Source organism: Monodelphis domestica, chromosome 5 (genome assembly GCF_027887165.1).
Source record: "Monodelphis domestica isolate mMonDom1 chromosome 5, mMonDom1.pri, whole genome shotgun sequence".
In the NCBI taxonomy this organism is placed as follows: domain Eukaryota; kingdom Metazoa; phylum Chordata; class Mammalia; order Didelphimorphia; family Didelphidae; genus Monodelphis; species Monodelphis domestica.
The window spans coordinates 35,730,269-35,749,830 of NC_077231.1; the positions used below are offsets into that span (position 1 = coordinate 35,730,269).

Sequence of the window (19,562 nt, forward strand, 5' to 3'; positions counted from 1 at the left end):
TAACAGTAATTCTTTTTATACTCCAAATTTTACAAAGCCAAATAAAACAAGCCTTTCCATAGACAAAGAAAAAATTGTACATGAATTGAGTGGCAAATCTCTTATACGTTTAGCTTGCTTTTCTTAATATAATAAATGACATCACAAGTGTCTCAAGCCCTCCCTTCCACTCCCTCCTCGCATCACAGAAGGTATCCAGGAGACCAACTTGTTTATATAAAAATATACAAATTGTGTTTTGTCTTCACCTTTTGGATCACTCTGGAGGTAACACTCATAATCTATTCTTTTTGTATTAATTCTGTAGCTATGTGTACTGGTTCTCTTGGTTCTACTCATTTCCTGTTTATTATGTGGTTTTTCCCAAATTTTTAAAAAATTAGCCTGCTCGTCGTTTATTATGGTTCATTAGTATTCCATCACAATCATATACCACAGTTTGTTTAGCCATTCCCTGATTGATGGACATCCCCTCAGTTTCCAATTCTTTGCCTCCACAAAGAGCTGCTATAAATATTTTGGAATATATGGGTTCATTTTTCCCCTGGTCTGACTGGGAAACAAACCCAGCAATAATATTTCTGGATCGAAGGATATACACAGTTTTATAATGCTTTGGGTATAATTCCAAATCACTCAGTTCACAACTCCACCAATAGGGTATTAGTATCTCCATTTTTCCATGTTCCATCCAACATTCATTTGGCCTTTTGTCATCTTAGCTAATCTGATGAATGTGAGATCTCTCAGAATTGTTTTGGTTTGCATTTCTCTAAGTGATTTAGAGTATTTTTTCATCTACCTTTATATGGCTTTGATTTCTTATCTGAAAATTGTTCAAATCTTTTGCCCATTTATCAGGTGGGGGTTGGTTCTTATTCTTATAAATTTGACAAAGTTCTCTATTTTAGTTATGAGACCTCTATCTGAGAGGCTATCTATAAAATCCCTACCTCCCCAATTTACTGCTTTCTTTCTATTCTTGACATTTGTTTTATTTGTACAAGACCATTTCAATTTAATGTACTCAGAATTATCTATTGTATATTTCGCAATGCTCTTCAGTGCTTATTGATGCATAAATTCTTCTCCTATCCATAAATCTGATAGGTAATATTCCCTATTCTTCTAATTTACTCATGATGTCTACTTTTGTCTCGATCACTTACCCATTTTGATCTCTTTGTGAATGATGTAAAAATTGTCTATATGTAAATGATGTAAAAATTGGTCTATAACCAATTTTTGCCAAACTACTTCCAGTTGTCCTAGCAATTTTTACTAAATAGTGATTTCTTATCCTAAAAACCTGGACCTATGGTATTATCAAATACAAGGTTACTATAATCTTTTATAGCTGTTTGTTATATATTTGTTCTGTTCCACTGATCTACTTTTCAATTTTGTAGCCAGCATCAGATAGTTTTGATAATTACTGCTTTATAAGAGCAATTCTCTTAACAAATTAACTTGAAGCCTCAATCTCCGACTATGAGATGATAAATATTTTACAAGCTAACAACCTTTTTTTTCCCCATTAGCAGCTGCTCATTTCTCCATGTATCAAAACCTTTAATTTTGACTACACTCAAACATCAGCTACTGGCTAAAGAATTTATGGACAATGTAATAAATAATGACCCAAAGACACTGAAAATAATTTACAATGTTTTAGCTGTGAGGAAGATCATAGCCTAATTCACCTCAAACAATCACTGTAAACCAGAGATGACTTCTGAAAACATTATCTCACCATTCAGATTGCTCAGAATAAAAATTCAAGTCTCTCCTCAAGAATTTTCTTCATCCTCTTTACAACACCAAGAGTAAAACAGTTGTCTCCACAAAATTTCTCTTCATCTTTTCTCTGACTTCTCCAGTTTATTTTAAATCATAATTGCTAATGATCTTTTCAGAACAGATTCCTTATGGAATGAATGGTTAAATTAATAACTACTCAATGTTCTAAAGCAATGATGGTGAACCTTTTAGAAATAGAATGCCAGGCCCTGCCTCCTATTACCCCACACAGAGGAGGGAGAAAGAGCTCCCATTGGGTTGCTGGGTAGAGGGGCAAGTAAAGTGAGAAACATCCTCAGAGAGTATAGAGAGGGAGAGGCGGGTGGCCAGAGTGCTCTGTTCCCCTCCAGCTCTGCCATTTGTGAGCCACCCACTTTAACCCCACTTCCATTGGGCTGCTAAGGCAGAGGGGCAGGTGATGTGAAAAATCATCCTCAGGCCCAGTGAAGAGGGGAAAGGAAGCAGCTCTGCCTGAGTCTCTCTGCCTTTCTAGTAAAAAAAACTCTGGGGGAGTGGGGAGGGCAGCAGCAATGTGCCCATAGAGAGTGCTCTGGGTGCCATCTTTGGTACCTGTGCCAAAGGTTCACATCATTATTCTAGTCTCTATATAAAAGTATCTAGGGTGTCTGTAGGAAAGATTATTGAAGCTTTGATTGTTACACTAGAATTGAATCAAGATCTTTTAAAGGAGATATGTGGGGAAGCAGAAAGAAAGAAAAAGTAGATGACTGAAGGGCAAGTTCAGAAGGAGACAAGAAAATTGGGGGTCAAGTGTCTACCAAAGAGCTAAATTTGAAGAAGGCCCAATTTTTTTTTTAAAACCCTTACCTTCCATCTTGGTATCAAAGAGGGGTGAGGGCTAGGCAATGGGGGTTAAGTGACTTGCCCAGGGTCACACAGCTGGGAAGTATCTGAGGCCATATTTGAATCTGGTTCTCAATCCACTGAGCTTTCCAGCTGCCCCCAGAAGATCCAACTCTTTAAAAAAAAACACAACTTTTTTTTGTTTTAATCATCCAGTGTTCACCTTCTTGTCTTCACATCCCAACTCCCTCCCTTCCACTGAGAACTCAAGAAAAAGAAAACCCATTATAAACATAGGTAGTCCATCCAAAAGAATTTTTACATTGACTGAATCCAGAAAAAAAGATTTTATTTTATTTTATTCTGTGTTCTGAGTAGTTCATTTATTAGGAGGTGGATAGTATTGTTAGATCATTAGCCCTCTGGAATCTTGGTTGATCATTATGCTGATTGCAATTCAGCACAACCATGTTTCATCATATTTATATACCAAAACTCATTCTTCTATTTTGCTATGTGTGGACATCTCAGATTCCCATTCTTTGATACTTCCAAAAGAGTGATCTACATTCCTAGGGTTTGTTTTGTTAAGGACTAATCCCTCCCTCAATTAGCTTAATTCTAATTCTTTCTTCCCTTTGTTCCCAGTTAAATGTGTGTGCCCCTTCCTTTGATCAGTTGAAATGAGATGAGGCTAAAGTGTTAGTTATTCCCTCTGACTTTCTCCTTGTTTTTTTTTGTTTGTTTGTTTTGTTTGTTTAGCTATTTGTGCACCCTGATATGTAACCTGTCTTTCTGTTTTTCATCCCCACCCTGTATATTCCTCTTCCCCTCTTAATATCATTAAGACTTAACAGATACTTCTAGCTTTGTCTAATTATATTCCCTCTTTGTCTCTGAGAGTGTACATATATATCAGGTCCCCATATTTAAATGTAAGAAGTCCATCCTCCTTTAGTTCTTTATTTAATATTCATTCACATTTATCCTATTTAAAAAAAAGAAAAGAAAAAAAGAAACAGTTCCAAGACAGAAGAGTGGTAAGGGCTAGGCAGTTGGCATTAAAATGACCCACCTAACGCCATACAGTTAGGAAGTGTCTAAGGCCAGATTTAACTCATTTTCCTTTTTATGTTTCTTTTCTCGACTGTGTTTGAATTTCAAAGTTTCTCTGCAGCACTGGTCTTTTTGTCAGGAATTCTTGAAATCCCTTTATTAAAGGTCCATCTCCCCACCCCACCCTTAGCATTGTACTTAGTTTTCCTGGATAGGATATTCTTGATTATATTAATTACTTTCTAGAATATTATTTTCCAACTTCTCTGGTATTTGAATTCCTTCTGGTTGCTTGAAGTATTTTTTTTCTTTGGTCTGAAAGTTCTGGGTTTTAGTTATGATGCTCTTTGTAGTTTCATTTTGGAATTTCTTTCATGGGGTGACCAGTGGGGAGAGAGCCCCTCAGTCCATGAAATAATCAAATAATCAAATGCTTGGTTCTTGTATTTTATGTATCTTTCAGTCAACTGTATTAACAATGTGACCTGCTTTGGGGGCAGCTGGGTAGCTCAGTGGATTAAGAGCCAGTCCTAGAGACGGGAGGTCCTAGGTTCAAATCTGGCCTCAGCCACTTCCTAGCTGTGTGACCTTGGGCAAGTCACTTAACCCCCATTGCCTAGCCCTTACCACTCTTCTGCCTTGGAGCCAATACACAGTATTGACTCCAAGACGGAAGGTAAGGGTTTAAAAAAAAAAACAATGTGACCTGCTATATAGACTATCATTTGTGAAATTCTGCCTATTTCTTTCTCAAATCTTTCTCAAAGATGTCTCCAATCAATGTATAGATTACATTTTTAAAAATTTATAGAGATAAGAAGGAAAACATGGACTGGCAGTTTTCCAAGGGGAAGAAACAGGCCAGATTAGGTTGTTGGAAGATGGAGAAAATAAAACTGGCCTTCACTAATTGCTGGAATGCTGGTCCCTCTCCTCACAAACTCTTTTGACCACTGTTTCCCTTTAAGCTGAAACAGTTCCTTTTCTCCTTCTCTCCAAAAGCTTCTTTCCCCATACCTACAGCAAAATCTATGGCAAAGGGATTGCCAAAGATTACAAGGGCCTGGATAGAAAAGCCCCTTTAACTCAACTGCCTGTGATTATGATTTTTAGGAAAGGGGAAAAGGAAGGGGATACATAAGGGAAGAATCACATACAAATAAAATTGAATTTATTAACAGGTAAGGGAAAGGTTTGGGGGGTGGAATAGGGAGAGGGCTTAGCATCTGCCTTTTACCCACCATATTTACTTATTTAGTAAATGAGCTTACTCTGGCTAACTCTACCAAAGACTCAACTCCCCAGCAAAGCCAGAATCTCCCACCCACAGTCAATGGTTGGTCAGATACCAGTCATACAAGTTGTGGTGCTCTCAGATGGTCTCAGCAACTGTCCACCAGAAGACTGGAGATTTCCTCGCCCCCACAGCCCGTTGAGCCTCAAAGGCCAGTTGCTTGATGGATGGATGGATGGATAATCAGGTTGTCTCAGCTACTCACCTCTAGCTCCAGAGTGTCAGTTGGCAAACTGCTCCTTGAAACTCTGCCTCAACCAGCTCAGGAAAGATTCTATGTCGCAAGACCTGTCAATCATTCTCTTGCTACTTTTGCCTGCACTTGCTACATGCTCTAGCAGAGCTAGGAAGGAGCATTAAAAGGAAGCAGAATAAAATTAAAGCCATTCAAACAGCTGAACCTTGTTCTAGCTCAGCTCAAGCCCTGTGCCCTTCCCTCCCCCATTACACTGTGAGCTCTTAAAGAGTGGGCTCCCTGGCTTTTTAGCTCGCTCTTCTCCTTCATCTACCAAAACACAGAGCGCTTGCTCTGTTGGGTGCCAGTGTTCAATAAACAAGTCTAACAGCTGCTGAGGGAAACTGCTGTGAACCTGTAGCGGACAATTGGGAAAGTTTCACAAACTCCAAGTCAGGGTCCGACTGCACCTGCCATAGAGAGAGGCCAGGGAGCTTATTATGGCCAAAAAAGGACAAGGTTCTTTATCTTTTCTAGGGTTGGAATTACTGGAAGAAGCCTTAAACACAGTTGTGGTGAAAAGGACACTGAATTCCAGGCAAACTGGCACGGTGGAATGCATGATGGTCAGAAGACACAGGATAGATTTCTAGCTCTGTCCTTCATTACCTATTTGACCTGGGCAAGTCTCGGTCTCAGTTTCTTCATCTCTTAAACTAAGATGGTTGTATTAGATGCTTCTGAGGTCACTTCTAGATTTAAATCGAAGGATTTATAACTATATTAGTCCCCAAATTCCCTTCTACTCCTCAGTCTATCATGAAAAGGAAGGAAGGAAGGAAGGAAGGAAGGAAGGAAGGAAGGAAGGAAGGAAGGAAGGAAGGAAGGAAGGAAGGAAGGAAGGAAGGAAGGAAGGAAGGAAGGAAGGAAGGAAGGAAGGAAGGAAGGAAGGAAGGAAGGAAGGAAGGAAGGAAGGAAGGAAGGAAGGAAGGAAGGAAGGAAGAGCCCTTACCTTGATTTATAATCAATGCTGTGTGTTGGTTCCAAAGCAAAAGAGTGCTAAGGGCTAGATAATGGGGGTTAAGTGACTTTGCTCAGGGCCACACACCTAGGAAGTGTCTGTCTGCAAATTTGAACCCAGGACCTCTCACTTCTTGTTCTCAATCCATTGAGCCAAAATGTAGTAGCTGTTCCCTTGGTCTACCATTCTAACACTGCTACATGACTAAACCTGTGACTTTGGGTAAGTCTTTTATCCTTAGTTCCCTCGTCTATAAAGTGGTTGATGTAAACGATGTCTCACTAGAAGATGCTTTCCAAAGTCTGTATTGGTCCAACCCTTTCCTTTTCCAGGTGATGAAACACCTGGGAGGGGAGGGAGAGAGGACTTGCCCAAGGTCCCACTGCAAGATAGTGGAGAAGTCAGGGATTCATACTGGACCCCCAGCCACAGCAGACTGCAAACTCTGGTTTTGGAGGCAGCTAGGATACCCAGTGTATATAATGCTGGGCTCAGATCTGTTCTCAGATCTTGGCTGTGTGACCTTGGGCAAGTCCTCTCTCTTTCCTTCCCTCAGCTGGGGAGATTTGTATGGCAGAGAAATATATGTATACACACACATATATAAAACTAAAAAAACTGTGACTTTGTGTGACATACGGCTTGATTTTCAGCGTACATTAGAGGCAAGGAGTCGACCATACATAGTTAGATCCTAGCTCCAGCTCAGGCTAAGGTAATGTGACAGAGTGACCTTGGACCAGTCATTAATGTAACCTCTTGGCGACCCTGGAATATCTCTTAATTATGAACCACAGAACAACTGTTGCTCTGCATTAGTGGGAGGAATTTGCAATTAAGCAAAATAAAGTAAAAAAACAAAAACAACTCGCATCGGAAGGGAGAAGCCCAGACTGGAGGGTGCTGCCAAGAAAGGCTTTCAATAGTGTCTCCAGCTGCAGATCCCAGGCAGAGCGCGCGTCCCTGGCGGGGAAGGCGCGGGCACGGACGCAGCTCTGGCGCGTGCGCTCCCGCGCCGAGGAACGGAACGTCAGGGGCGCTGGGGCGGTGAAGAGTGTACGTGCTCGCGCTCTCCCGGCGATGGGCGGAACGGGGGCGCGGCCGGGAGCCAGGCCGGGGCGGGGCTGCCGGCGCCGTAGGTGCGGCTACCTCGGTTGCTACAGGTGCGTTGCGAGAGCACGAGCACGAAGGGAAAGAGGAACGTAGCGGGGCGCACTGCGACCGGTGAGCCAGGTAGTTGCCTCTCCTCTCGGAACCTTTTCTCTTTTTCACCCGAGGGTCTGAGGGGACCTGGGGGAGGCCTCGGGGCGGGGGAAGGTGGGGAGAGAGTCAGGTGCGCCCTCTTGACTGCGCATGCCCTCCAGGCTCGGGGGGGAGGGAGGGAAGAGGCGTGCACTCGCTGAGTTTGCTGCTGGAGACAGTGGGGGGGGGGTGGAGAGAGAAGAAAAGCCCTTCTATTGGGAGGGGGGAGCGCCTAGAAAGGACCGACCCCTCCCCCCCCTCTTCCCAGCCCGTAGGGTTTGAGGAGGTCGGAAGAACTCTGGGGATGGGAGTGAGAAGTGGCATCTTCCCCCTCCCCACAGCTATCCTTACCTGCCCCTGCCTTCCTTGTACTCCAGTTATCTTTGGGTTCTCTCCCCCGCATTCCTTCAGGTCTTTGGGATGGGGAGGGCTCGAGACGTCTGAGACCTTACCTACAGCCAGGGTGTCTGTGCTCTCCACGTAGTAATGAACTCAGTAGTACTTATTTCTTGGGCATCTCAGTGTTAATGCAAGGTAACTGTACACCCCTGTCTACACCTACTAAGCTCAAAGGTGAAGATGTTACAGAAGGCAACCATCTGGCACCCCACTCATGTCCTTTTATGAGCAGTTGTCTTTAACCGATGCTGTTAAGAGAGATATTTGAACTATTCTTTCCGTATGTCATCCATTCTCAACTTCCCCTCCCTGGTTTTTCCCCGATACATTTTTTTTTATACCCTTACCTTCCATTTTAGGATTTAGGAAGGGTTTAGAAAGGATCCGAGGTCAGATTTGGACCCAGGTGGTTGCCTCACTTTTAAAAATACGTCTGAGAGGGGGCAGCTGGGTGGCTCAGTGGATTGAGAGCCAGGCCCAGAGATGGGAGGTCCTAGGTTCAAGTTTGGCTTCAGACACTTCCCAGCTGTGTGACCCTGGGCAAGTCACTTTACCTCCATTGCCTAGCCCTTAAAGGTCTTCTGCCTTGGAACCAATACACAGTATTGATTCCAAGATGGAAAGCAAGAGTTTTAAAAAGATATGGCAACAAGGCCTTAAATAATGCTATTTTTTCGAAAAAAATATTTTGTATAGTAGTTCACATTTCATTCACTGCATAACATTGAAACCAAAAGAGATTACATGTAACTTAGCCATCTTTTATCAGCCTTTGGGTATTGGTATTAGGTAGCTACTTTAGTGAAGAGAGGACATTTGGTTTCCTCATCAAACCTTAATTATTTTCACCTGGTGAATAATAATGATTTCTATTAAATTCATTTGTCATTTCTGTATTTCATGATTCCCCTATGAGTGCAAGAATCAAATTAATTATCTCCATTTCCATCTTGCTGTTACATCTAGGAGGATTAAGGAAATGTGTGGCAGTAGTCATTTTCATTCTTTATTATGGCCTAGAAATACATGTATCTATTAGTCCCTGAACTGTAAACTATTTCTGGCAAGGAAGATGGATTAGCAACTTTAGTAACTGAAAGGTGGCTGGTGCCATCTTGTGAAAAGAAATTGTTGCCTATTGGTTGCTTCTGTCTGTGATTTTAGCTTGGTATATTCAGATTTTGTTCCTGACTTTGGTTAAAGGTTGAGGCCAAATTTCAACCTTCTAATCACATGCTCCTCCCAAAAAGAAAACTTTGGAAGTAAAATTTAATTGGGAGTTCTGGTGCAATTAAGTTCTTATCTTTGTAGAGGCTATCTTATTGTGGTTTTATTAAATCAAATCTCCAGAATGTGCTTGTGGAACTGCTTTTACAGTTATAGTTTTGGGGTACCACATCTACTCTAGATTCTTTTCCTTCTTTGTATGAATGTTGTACGAAAAACATATGTGTCTTAGAATCTTGTTTTAATAGATAAAGATATTGATAATAAAGTTTATATAATGAGTTATAATATGGAGATAAATTTTTTTCCTTCTAATTTGAGCTAGGATACCCTGATTCCAAGGTGTGTTTCTCTTATACTTTCAATTCTAGGAGGAATGTTTTTCTACATAATTTGTGTTGACATTAATTATGATATTTTCTCAGACAATTTTCAAGTTGAATTCTAATTATTGATATCGTGAGTATTGCCATTTTTTCCTTTCATGTTTTGACATCAGTCTGCAATCAAGGACATAGATACCTCATACCAGAAAAAGTACATTAAAGAGAATACACAAAGATCCAAGAGAAGGATAAGGATATGGGTTAGTGCAGTGCGTGCTGTGGAAAGTGTTGAATTTGTAGTCTTAAGGAGCTGTTTAAATCCCATGCTTTTGTTTATCTGTAAATTGAAATTATTGGATAAAATAAATGATACTTAAGATCCTTTCCAGCTCTGAATCTATGATCTGATGAGAACTAGTCAGTAAATAACTTCCTCGCCAAAATTTGGAGATCTTTTCTTTCTCTTATTTTAAAAATAGTTATGAACTTGAGAAACATCAACAAATAAGAACACTTTCATATAGAAAGAACAGAAAAAGAGGATTTTATGTAAAACTGTGATTTCTATGATGGTTTTCAGTATACAACCCAAAAAACTTAAGTAAAAGCCATATAACAGAAGAAAATGCTGATCTTAGACTTCTGACACTAGTTCAAAGTCCTGCCTCTGATACAAGGCTATGACCTTGGATAAGTCATTTAACTTTCCAGTGCCCCGGTCAAGTCTCTTAGATTATAAACTACAGAAGAACTGCTGATCTATACTGTTAGAAGGAGTTTGCAATAAAATCACAGATCCATTTTTTTAAATGGTAGCACCAACACTAACTGTCCTGCTCTACAGTGCTTGTCATTTTAAATGCCACATTGTTGCTCTTTTTTACCTTCCTTTACATCATTATTATTTCTATGACCACATTCTCCCTAACATACTCTCTCTCCTAAAATAAATTCACCCATTAATTGTCTGAAAATGTTAAGTTTCATAATCCTGCACCCAGAGTCCCTCCTCTCTCATGGGAAGCATCATTAGCCTTCTAAAAGTTAATTGGATATTGCATTGATCAAAGTTCTTAATCTTTTGGAATTATTTTCCTTTGCTATATCTTAGTCGTATAAATTATCCTCCTGGTTCTGTGCAATCTACATCAATTCATTCAAATTTTCCCAGTCTTCCCTGAAACTATCACCTTTAACTTTTCTTTCAGTACAATAATATTGTGTTACATTTGTATTCAATATTTTGTTTAGACATTCCCCAGGTGATGGACATCCACTTGATTACCAGTTCTTTGTTACAACAAAAACTGCTGCTATAAATATTTTTCTACATTTGGATTCTTTCCCCTCATCCAGAGATGCCTTTGGAGTATAAACCTAGTAGTCATATTCCTGAATAAAAAAAATTTGGAGAATATGACTACTGGATAATCATCAGTTGACTGAGAAATATTTCATTTTAAATGCATACTATTCAAATAGATCATATAGACAGATTAAAACTAGTACCCTTAATGGATTATGTATAGCTTTTAGTTTTTCTTAATAAAAGCATTTCTTTAAGAAGACAATGATTTGACTTATGAAATATGCCCCAAAAGCTATCATTCCATTGAGAAAAATACCCCACTCACCACTCCTTCCATAATCTTTGAGTTACAATGGCAATAATAATAATAATAATAATTATAATGATCACTGAATAGTCAACCTTCTAGTGATGAATCTCTGGGAATTTAGGAAGATGGGAGCCCATACTCAAAACCTTTTCCTTCATATTGGTAGGACCTGCCAGAATTTGTGTTCCCCACTGGCATAGCCATTAAAAATCCAGAGTAATCTCTAGGACAAGATTAGAAATCAGAGTAGGATTTCATTGATAGTGCCACATGAAGCTAAAATACTTAATATTTCATCATATATATTAAAATTTACATGTATAATTATATATAAAATATGTTAAACTCTTTAGGTTGAACTGTATGCTTTGTGCCAGCTTTGTGGATGCATACTTAACAGCTGTGATAAAATAAATGTGATGCTCTGTGGCAAATGGTACTCTTAGTACTGTGACACTGACATAGTTACTCTGTAACTGGACTCTTTGAGTCCTCAACACTCAAGCAGGTGATTGTATTAATGCAGATGTCTGTTCCTTTCACAAAAAGGGCAGGGTTTTAGCCAACAAAAAATCCATTATTCTACCAGTTAAATGCTCCCTTTACGCTTAAAATCTGTAGACTACCTGTTTCTCTTCATTATGCTTTACCCAAGTTAATATGGATACCATGGTACCACAACATCTAGCTCCTTGTTTTAAATGATTTATTTATAAGATCTGGAAAATCTGGGCTCAAGAATTGCTTTTAAGAAGAAAAAAAATGGAGAAATATAGCTTTCTACTTCCTTTCTCCTTCATCCTCTCTTTCTGGTCCCTCACTAAATTTTAAGAACAAGTATGAAATTATTTCCTTGTTATTTCAGTAACAATTCTGAAGTTAGAAAACTTTCCAACTGTTTTAACAAGTCTTTTTTTGCAATTATAGCAAATTTTGTTCAGTTATCCATTTCTTGGTCTTAGAGTTCCAAAATTATTTTTGCTTTTTTCCCCAAAATTGAATATAAGAAAACATAAGATCACAATAATTTAACAAGGCATGTTTTTTGTATATGATAATTCTACTTGTATTTTTTTAAAGTATCTTGGGAGTTACAAAATTGACTTTTGAGGTAGAAAGCACACTAGAATGCAGTTTGGGAAAATAACTTCTTATACCATATGCTACAATAAGTTGCAAATAAATGCATAAACTAAATATGAAAGGTCTTTTCACTTAAAAAATTAGAATAATGGGGGCAGCTGGGTAGCTCAGTAGATTGAGAGCCAGGCCTAGAGACAGGAGGTCCTAGGTTCAAATCTGGTCTCAGACACATCCCAGCTGTGTGACCTTGGGCAAGTCACTTGACCCCCATTGCCTAGCCCTTATCGATCATCTGCCTTGGAGCCCAAGATGGAAGGTAAGGGTTTAAAAAAAATTAGAATAATAAAGGAAGAATTCTTAGCTACTCAAGGAATAGAAGTGATCATAGAAAACAAAATGCACAGCTTCAGTTGTATAGAATTGAAAACCTTTAATATGTGGGAAATTTTTATAGCAAACATTTGATAAATGCCTAATATACAAGGTGAATTTGATACACACATATAAGACAAGAGCTAATCTCCAGTAATTCTAGCTATGTTGATTTTTGCTTTTACAAAATATTTTCAATTTAATGTAATTAAAATTGTTCATTTTATTTTTTACATTCATCTCTATACCTTGATTTGGAAAGAATTATCCTTACTCACAGTTGTCCAAAAATGCTGCCTTCCATTTTCCTTTGATTTTTAGTAATGGTGCATTACCTTTTATATTTAAGTCATGTGTTCATTTGAAGTTTGTTATGGCATTTGTGTAAGATACAGTTTTCCATTACCCAGTGCTATGCAAATTTATAAACTCCCAAATGAGACTTGTTAAAGTACAAGTGAGATGTCCTAAGAATATACTGCATATGATTATAAAGTACACTTCATGTTCATATTCCCAAGTTTCTTACATAGTTTGTGTTTTTCAGTTTTAAGAATAAGTTAAAATGATTGAGGAAATCTAAAGTGGTCAAAGGATATTACATCTGTCAGGTGGACACATTTTTTTGTTTAAAATTTTATTCTTTAAATTTTTTCCATGATTACATTATTTAATTGATTTAGACCATGTAAATTTTGCCATGCTTCTCCATTCATAATATTTGATGATTCTTACAGCACAGTAATATTCCATAGTTTGTTTAGTCATTCCCCAGTTGATGGGAATTCACTTTTTTTTACTTGGAAATAAAAAGAGAAATTTATTACTTATGTTGAATGTGGTTGGAAGGACAGCCACTTTTTTTTTTCAGTCCTATGCTATCACAAAAAAGTGTTTCTATTACATTTGGGTGTATATGGAACTTTTCTTTTTGTCAGTGATTTTGTTGGAGTATATATGCCCAGCCACAGTGGAATCTCTGGGTCAAAGGTTATGAACATTTAAGCCACTTTACATTCTTACATAATGCCAAATGCCTTTCCAGACTGGTTGTACTAATTCATAGTTCTACCAGCAAAGCAGTAGTTTGCCTGTCTTCCCATAACTCTTCCAACATTGACTGTTCCCATCTTTCATCATCTTAGCTAATTTGCTGGGTATAAGGTGAGACCTCATAATTGTTTTGATGTGCATTTCTCTTCTTATTAGTGGGGGAGCACATTCCTTGATAATGGTTAATAGTTTGCAGTTGGGTTTTTTTGGAGTGCTATTTGTTCATATCTTTTGACCATTTGTGAGAGAATGATCATTGCTTGTATATGTTTCTGGCGAGGGTGCATGTATGTGTGTGGATGTATGTGTCTGCATGTATGCATGTCTATCTGTCTCTTGAATAAGCAGTACTTTTGTAGTAGGAAAGAAGTGAAAACAAAGTGGATACATATCAGCATAATGAGGAATGGCTGATTAAATTTATGGTGTATACAATTGATAGAATATTATTGAACTATAGAAAAAATGAATCTGAAGAAATCAGAAAAACTTGGGCAGATTTTTATGAACTCACTTGGAGAAGTGGGCAGAACCAAGTGAACAATTTATACAGTGAGCACAATAAAATACAAGAAAACAACATTGAAAGACTTTCAAAACTGATTTAATGCAGTGACCAACCAATCATGATTTCTGAAGACACACTGTGAAGCATGGCTCTTAACAGAGAGGTGGTAGACTAGAGAAACATAATGAGACAAAAGTTTTCTACATATGTTTTGTATGACTGTCCTTATTTTTACAAGGGAGGAGGACCATTCTATAGGACTATGGAAAAGTGACAGTGAAATTAAACTACCAAAAAAAGGAGAAAAAAGGCACCAATTTTTTTATTTTTTATTTATCTATTTTTTCTTAAACCCTTGCCTTCCATCTTGACATATTGGCTCCAAGGCAGAAGAGTGGTAAGGGCTAGGCAATGGGGGTCAAGTGACTTGCCCAGGGTCACACAGCTGGGAAGTGTCTGAGGCCAGATTTGAACCTAGGACCTCCTGTCTCTAGACCTGGCTCTCAATCCACTGAGCTACCCAGCTGCCCCTCCACCCCCCCCCAATTTTTTTTTTTTTAAGAACACTTTGATATGGAGGGAGAGTACCTAGGTTCCAGATGCTGTTTCTGCTATTTATTACTTCTGGGAACTGGGACCTATTTGTGTCTCAATCTAATCAATTGTAAAATAAATTAATTGTTCTAAATGTTCTCTGATGCCTTAATAACAGAAGACCCTATCAAAATAGCCAGCATCTCTTCTGTGAGGTAGTTTTCACTATGTCTTACAGTAGGAAAAAAAAATCATAAGGATCAGTAACAGGATGGTGGTTTGAGTCCCAATAAGTCCCGAGTTGTCATTGGGACTGGAAGGGAGAAATTAAGGATCAGGTTAATATTGTTATCAGCTCCAATTTAGGCCATTCTTGTTATAGCTTCCTTGAAAGAGGATTATTATTATACACCTTGTCTCTGGTAAGCAAGTGTTTTTTGGTTGATGCTACAAGAATGTGGGAAGGAGACAAAGGGGAGCATTTGATCATAAATAGCTTATCTGAGTTCTTAGTTTCCACTTAGTTTTGTAGATCTAGTACTGGGAAATGGACCCCTAAGTCTTATTTGAATGAGAAAAGGGAGGGTTTTTTATCCAAAGACAGTAAATTGTCCTTTTCTTCTCTCCTCAAGAAAGTATTCATTTAGACATTTTCATTGAAGTGTTCTCCTGAATATATTCTCCTGAAAATATATTTTTTCTTGAAGAAGTTATCTTCCTAATTTGTGCACTACATGCTTTTTCCTAAGTAATCAACAATTATTTATCGAGCATTGACTATTCAGCAGCTTAAATGTTTTCCTCTCTGTACATGTGAGTTCCTAGGATGGGGGTACAAAGACATGAAATAAAGTAGGACTTCTGTGTGATGATTTAAGGATCTGGATTGAGTGGTGGAGTGATTTTAGTGGAAAGATGAATATATTAGAATGAAACAAAATTTGGCAACTGATTAAATGTGGTTGGAGGAGAGTGAAACTTAGAGGTACAGAAAAGTGAATTATGACAAATTTAGCGGAAGTCATATTTGAGGAGGGGAGAACTTTTTTCCCCTTTGAATGGATCATGAAAAGCTCTCTAGAGGAGATGGAGGAATTTTAAGAGGCAGAGATAGTAGAGGGCCTGCTGGAGTCAGAGGATGAGTGAGTAAAAAGGCATGTAGATAGGAGACAGCAGGAAGAGAATGGAGATCAGCGAGTTGTCTGGTCTGACTAGAACACTGAGTTCTTAAAGGAGAATTTTACAAGATACACTTTTCTAGGGAGGTGGGTACCAGATTGTGGATAACTTTGAATGTTTATCTAAATTTATACACTTATTCTGTTGGCTGTCCTGGGCATTTAAAGGTTTTTGACAGAGGGAGGTTTTAAGTTACAGATTTTGTTTGGGGAAGAAGAGATTGACAAGTATTAGAGACTAGAGTCAGGAAGACCAATTAGAGGAAACATTAAGTAGCCTGGAGGAGAGCAGAGGTTCTGTACTCAGTGCTGTGAAGAATGCAGATCCATCTTATTCAAGAACCAGAATGAACACATGTGTATTAGGAATACTGTGCTCTAGGACTGGCATCTCATATCCTCAGTTTGAATTGCATCTACACCCCCTTCCACATTTCCCATTTTATGCAGACCCTTTAGTCAGATGAATATAACAGGGATTTTGCTGGGGTTTTTTTCCTTTTTTTTTTTGTATGTTTGTTTGTTTTTTAAGTAGCTCCAGTAACTAGATCTTAGGTTACTAGGGTAACTAGTTTTTCAACAACTAGAAAAAGGATTTTCTCATCAGAACATGTAATTACAATTACTCTATTCCTTTTAGTATTCTATTTAATTTAAATGTTACTGGAACTACGTCCACATACCCTATTTTTCTATTTTATTTTCTCCAGACTTTGCTTTGAAAACTATTTAGAACTGAATATGTTTTAAATTTTTTTTTCATTTTTTGTGCATTTTTGGTCTGGCATTTTAGGAAATGAAATAATAATGTTTTACTATAATTGTAGAATTGGAAAAGGTCCCTAGAGATCAAGCACAAGCCTTTCGTTTTAAAGATAGGGAAATCAAGGTAGTTTTTTCATAACTGTAAATCCTTTTTTTGAAATATTGCTACATGACCACTGGGCTGACAATTTTTTTTAAGATAGTGCAGAATTTTGTGCTGTTGGTCTCATGCCCTGCTGACATTTGTCCTTAGTTGGAGCAAATTATTGTATATTTACTACTGGTATTTTTATAGAGAGGACAGTTTGACAGGTGGACATTTTTTTCTTTTGTTTAAAGGGAATGATAGTTTAACTTAATTGGCTCTCTACACTGTGCAAGCTCTGAAACCAACAAGTGATCTAAAATTTCAGACAGCAGGCATACAAGCCAGTCTTTTCTTGGAAATGGTCTGGAGTGAAACGAAGAACTTGGAGAGAACTTAATTATTTATCAGAAAAAAGAACTGTATAGAAAGATGGCAATATCGTTAGGGAAGGAACGTGGTCTACTTTTTTACTTTTGAAATTTCAAGAGGAAGAATCCAAGCCATTTACCCTGTTTTTATTCAACAGATACTTATTTCTATAACTATGACTGGGGGAACTTGAAAAATAAATGACAAGTGAGAATTCTAGCTTAGTGCCTCAACATTCCTTCAACAAATATTTGTTGAGCACTTACCGTGCCCAGGGCATTGTTATCTGACACATTGCTTTGCAGGGCATGGTGCAAAGGTTAAGAAGAGAACTGGCCTTGCAAACTTGACTACTCCAATAATTGTTAAATTCTTTTTCTTTCTTCTATTTTTTTTGGAGACCTATATTATCCCCACCTTAGTCTGTTATATTTACCCCAAAATGATTATAGTTATTTTAACATGTCTGTGTTGAAAGACATTTTATTCATTAATGCCTAAAAACTCCTGTGTGGAATTGCCCCTGCCCTTACAGTGAGTTAAATATCAACTCTCAGGGAAAACACTTAAATCATCTTTCCAAATGAGATGGAATTAAAATTAATTTTCAAAAAACTTGAATTAGCCCTGATGACATTTCATAGGAATAAAATGGACTAGAAAAATTGTTTTAATTTCTAGAATCCTGGGTGTCTTAGATGGTAATCTTAAATATGGTACTTTGTGTTTTACTTATACAAATGAAGTGAGTGGTGATTAATACAGTAAAGGGAAAACTAATTTTTAAGCAGATAAGATATTCAAAGTAATAAGGGAAAGTAGACTATAAAGAGTTGTAGTTATATAATTTTCAGCTTGAAGATTTTACAAAGATATTGAGTTGTACTTTTATGTTTGTTGCTACAATTTGAAATCAATTTAGACGTTTGGATCCAAAGTCATGTTAACATTTGGGACCAACAAATTGACTATACTTGATAAATGTGTTGTGTTAGATTAGGTTGCGTATGTATTTCAGCTCTCCAGGAATGTGCCTTTGGACTGAGATGGGCCTGGGATGGGATGTTAAGTGCTCAGGATGGTCCAGCCTAATTCTAAATTCTTGCTAATTCTTGCATCTTTGAAAAGAGAAGAGAGTTCTAAGCTAATTCTTGCTCCTAAGGTTTCTCTAGTTGAAACCAGGAGATCATTTTGACATATGATGCCCAAGACCCGTCCTTGGGAGGTTCTAGACCCCTAACTGATTCTGAATGACTCGTTCCTCTAGCTGTCTAGAGCCTGGGCTAGCAGCATTAACAGTTCATGTTTATATAGCATGTAGGCTACCTCACAACCATCTTATTAGGTATCCTCATAACATCATAGGATGTCAGGAGAGAGAGTGACTAAATCAAATCTCACATAGGCCCACCCATGCCAGCTTGTACTCAGATTACCTCTTGTTTATATACATGGAAATTAAGGATCATAGAATCATCTAATTTCATCAGTGTGTGCAAACTTACTATTAATCTGGACATCCCCTCTATGAGGCTATTCTAAAAGTCTAGTGACTCCTCGAGCCCAGAAGACCTGCCTTTTGTCCATACTGAAAACAGAGTGCTAAAGAGCCTAAATAGGAGTAGGGAAGGAAGTAGGGCCCGAGGAGGCAGCCAAGAGAGCACTGGTGGGGGTGGCCTGGTTTTTCTCTTTCTGGAGGACCCCTCCCCCCCAAGCTTCCTTTGCTCCTCCCTCCCCATTCAGGCTTTTTGCCTACACTCTGGCCCCTTCTCTATTTCCTTTCACTGTCTGGGAACCTCCCATTCTACTCCCCCAAGCCCTTCCCATTTCCCATTCCTCTTCCTTGCTCTAGGCTGGCTCCTCTCCCTGGAGGTTTGCCCACCCCCTCTGGCCCTTTGCCTCAGCCCTGTCTCAGCCTCCCTATCCATTTCTTATACTCCTCCTCTCTGCAACTCTGTCCTCCTCCCTTCTTCCCCCTCCCCCCCAGACTCAGTGACATGTTTCCTTGACAAGTTGCCATGCATGACAAGGGGCAACTTGGTAAGTTAAAACAACACTTATGGGCCAGCTGGGTGGCTCAGTGGATGGAGAACCAGACCTAGAGACAGGAGGTCCTGGATTCAAATTTGACCTCAGATACTTCCTATCTGTGCAACCCTGGGCAAGTCACATAACCCCCATTGCCTAGCCCTTACTGCTCTTCTGCTTTGATACCAATACACAGTATTGATTCTAAGGTGGAAGGGAAGGGTTTAAAGGGAAAAAAAGCCAACTTAGAACACTTACCAATGGCAGCGAGATGGCTCAATGGTGTGAGAGCCAGGCCTAGAGATGAGAGGTCTTGGGTTCAAATTTGGTCTCACACATTTCCTAGCTGTGTCACCCTGGGCAAGCCACTTAACTTTCAGCTCTTCTACCTTGGAACCAATACACAGAATTGATTCCAAGTTGGAAAGTAAGAGTTAAAAAAAAAAGACAACATTTATCTTTCAGCCCTGCTGATTTCAGCACATGGCATATGGATACCCCCAAATATGAAGATACTGTCACAGTGGTAGCTTGATTTGAAGCTGTCCTTAGGAATTTTAATCCAAGCTGGGGTGATATAGTGGATTTGATGCCTACCTTACTCTCCAAGAGAGAAAAGAC

At 38.7% G+C, this 19,562-nt stretch overlaps 1 protein-coding gene across 4 annotated transcripts in view; it reads left to right on the plus strand.

Annotated features, from left to right (window-relative positions):
* Positions 1-246: 246 nt before the first annotated feature.
* The window catches only part of LIMA1 (LIM domain and actin binding 1), a 104,514-nt gene continuing 85,198 nt past the window's right edge, over positions 247-19,562 (plus strand). The window contains exon 1 of one of the 4 annotated variants that reach the window (XM_056798262.1): positions 247-267. The gene's annotated coding sequence lies outside the window, so the exon portion shown is untranslated. Of the gene's footprint in view, positions 268-7,114; positions 7,384-19,562 lie in introns of those variants that run through there. The other 3 variants (XM_056798263.1, XM_056798260.1, XM_056798261.1) reach the window with 3 other exon arrangements.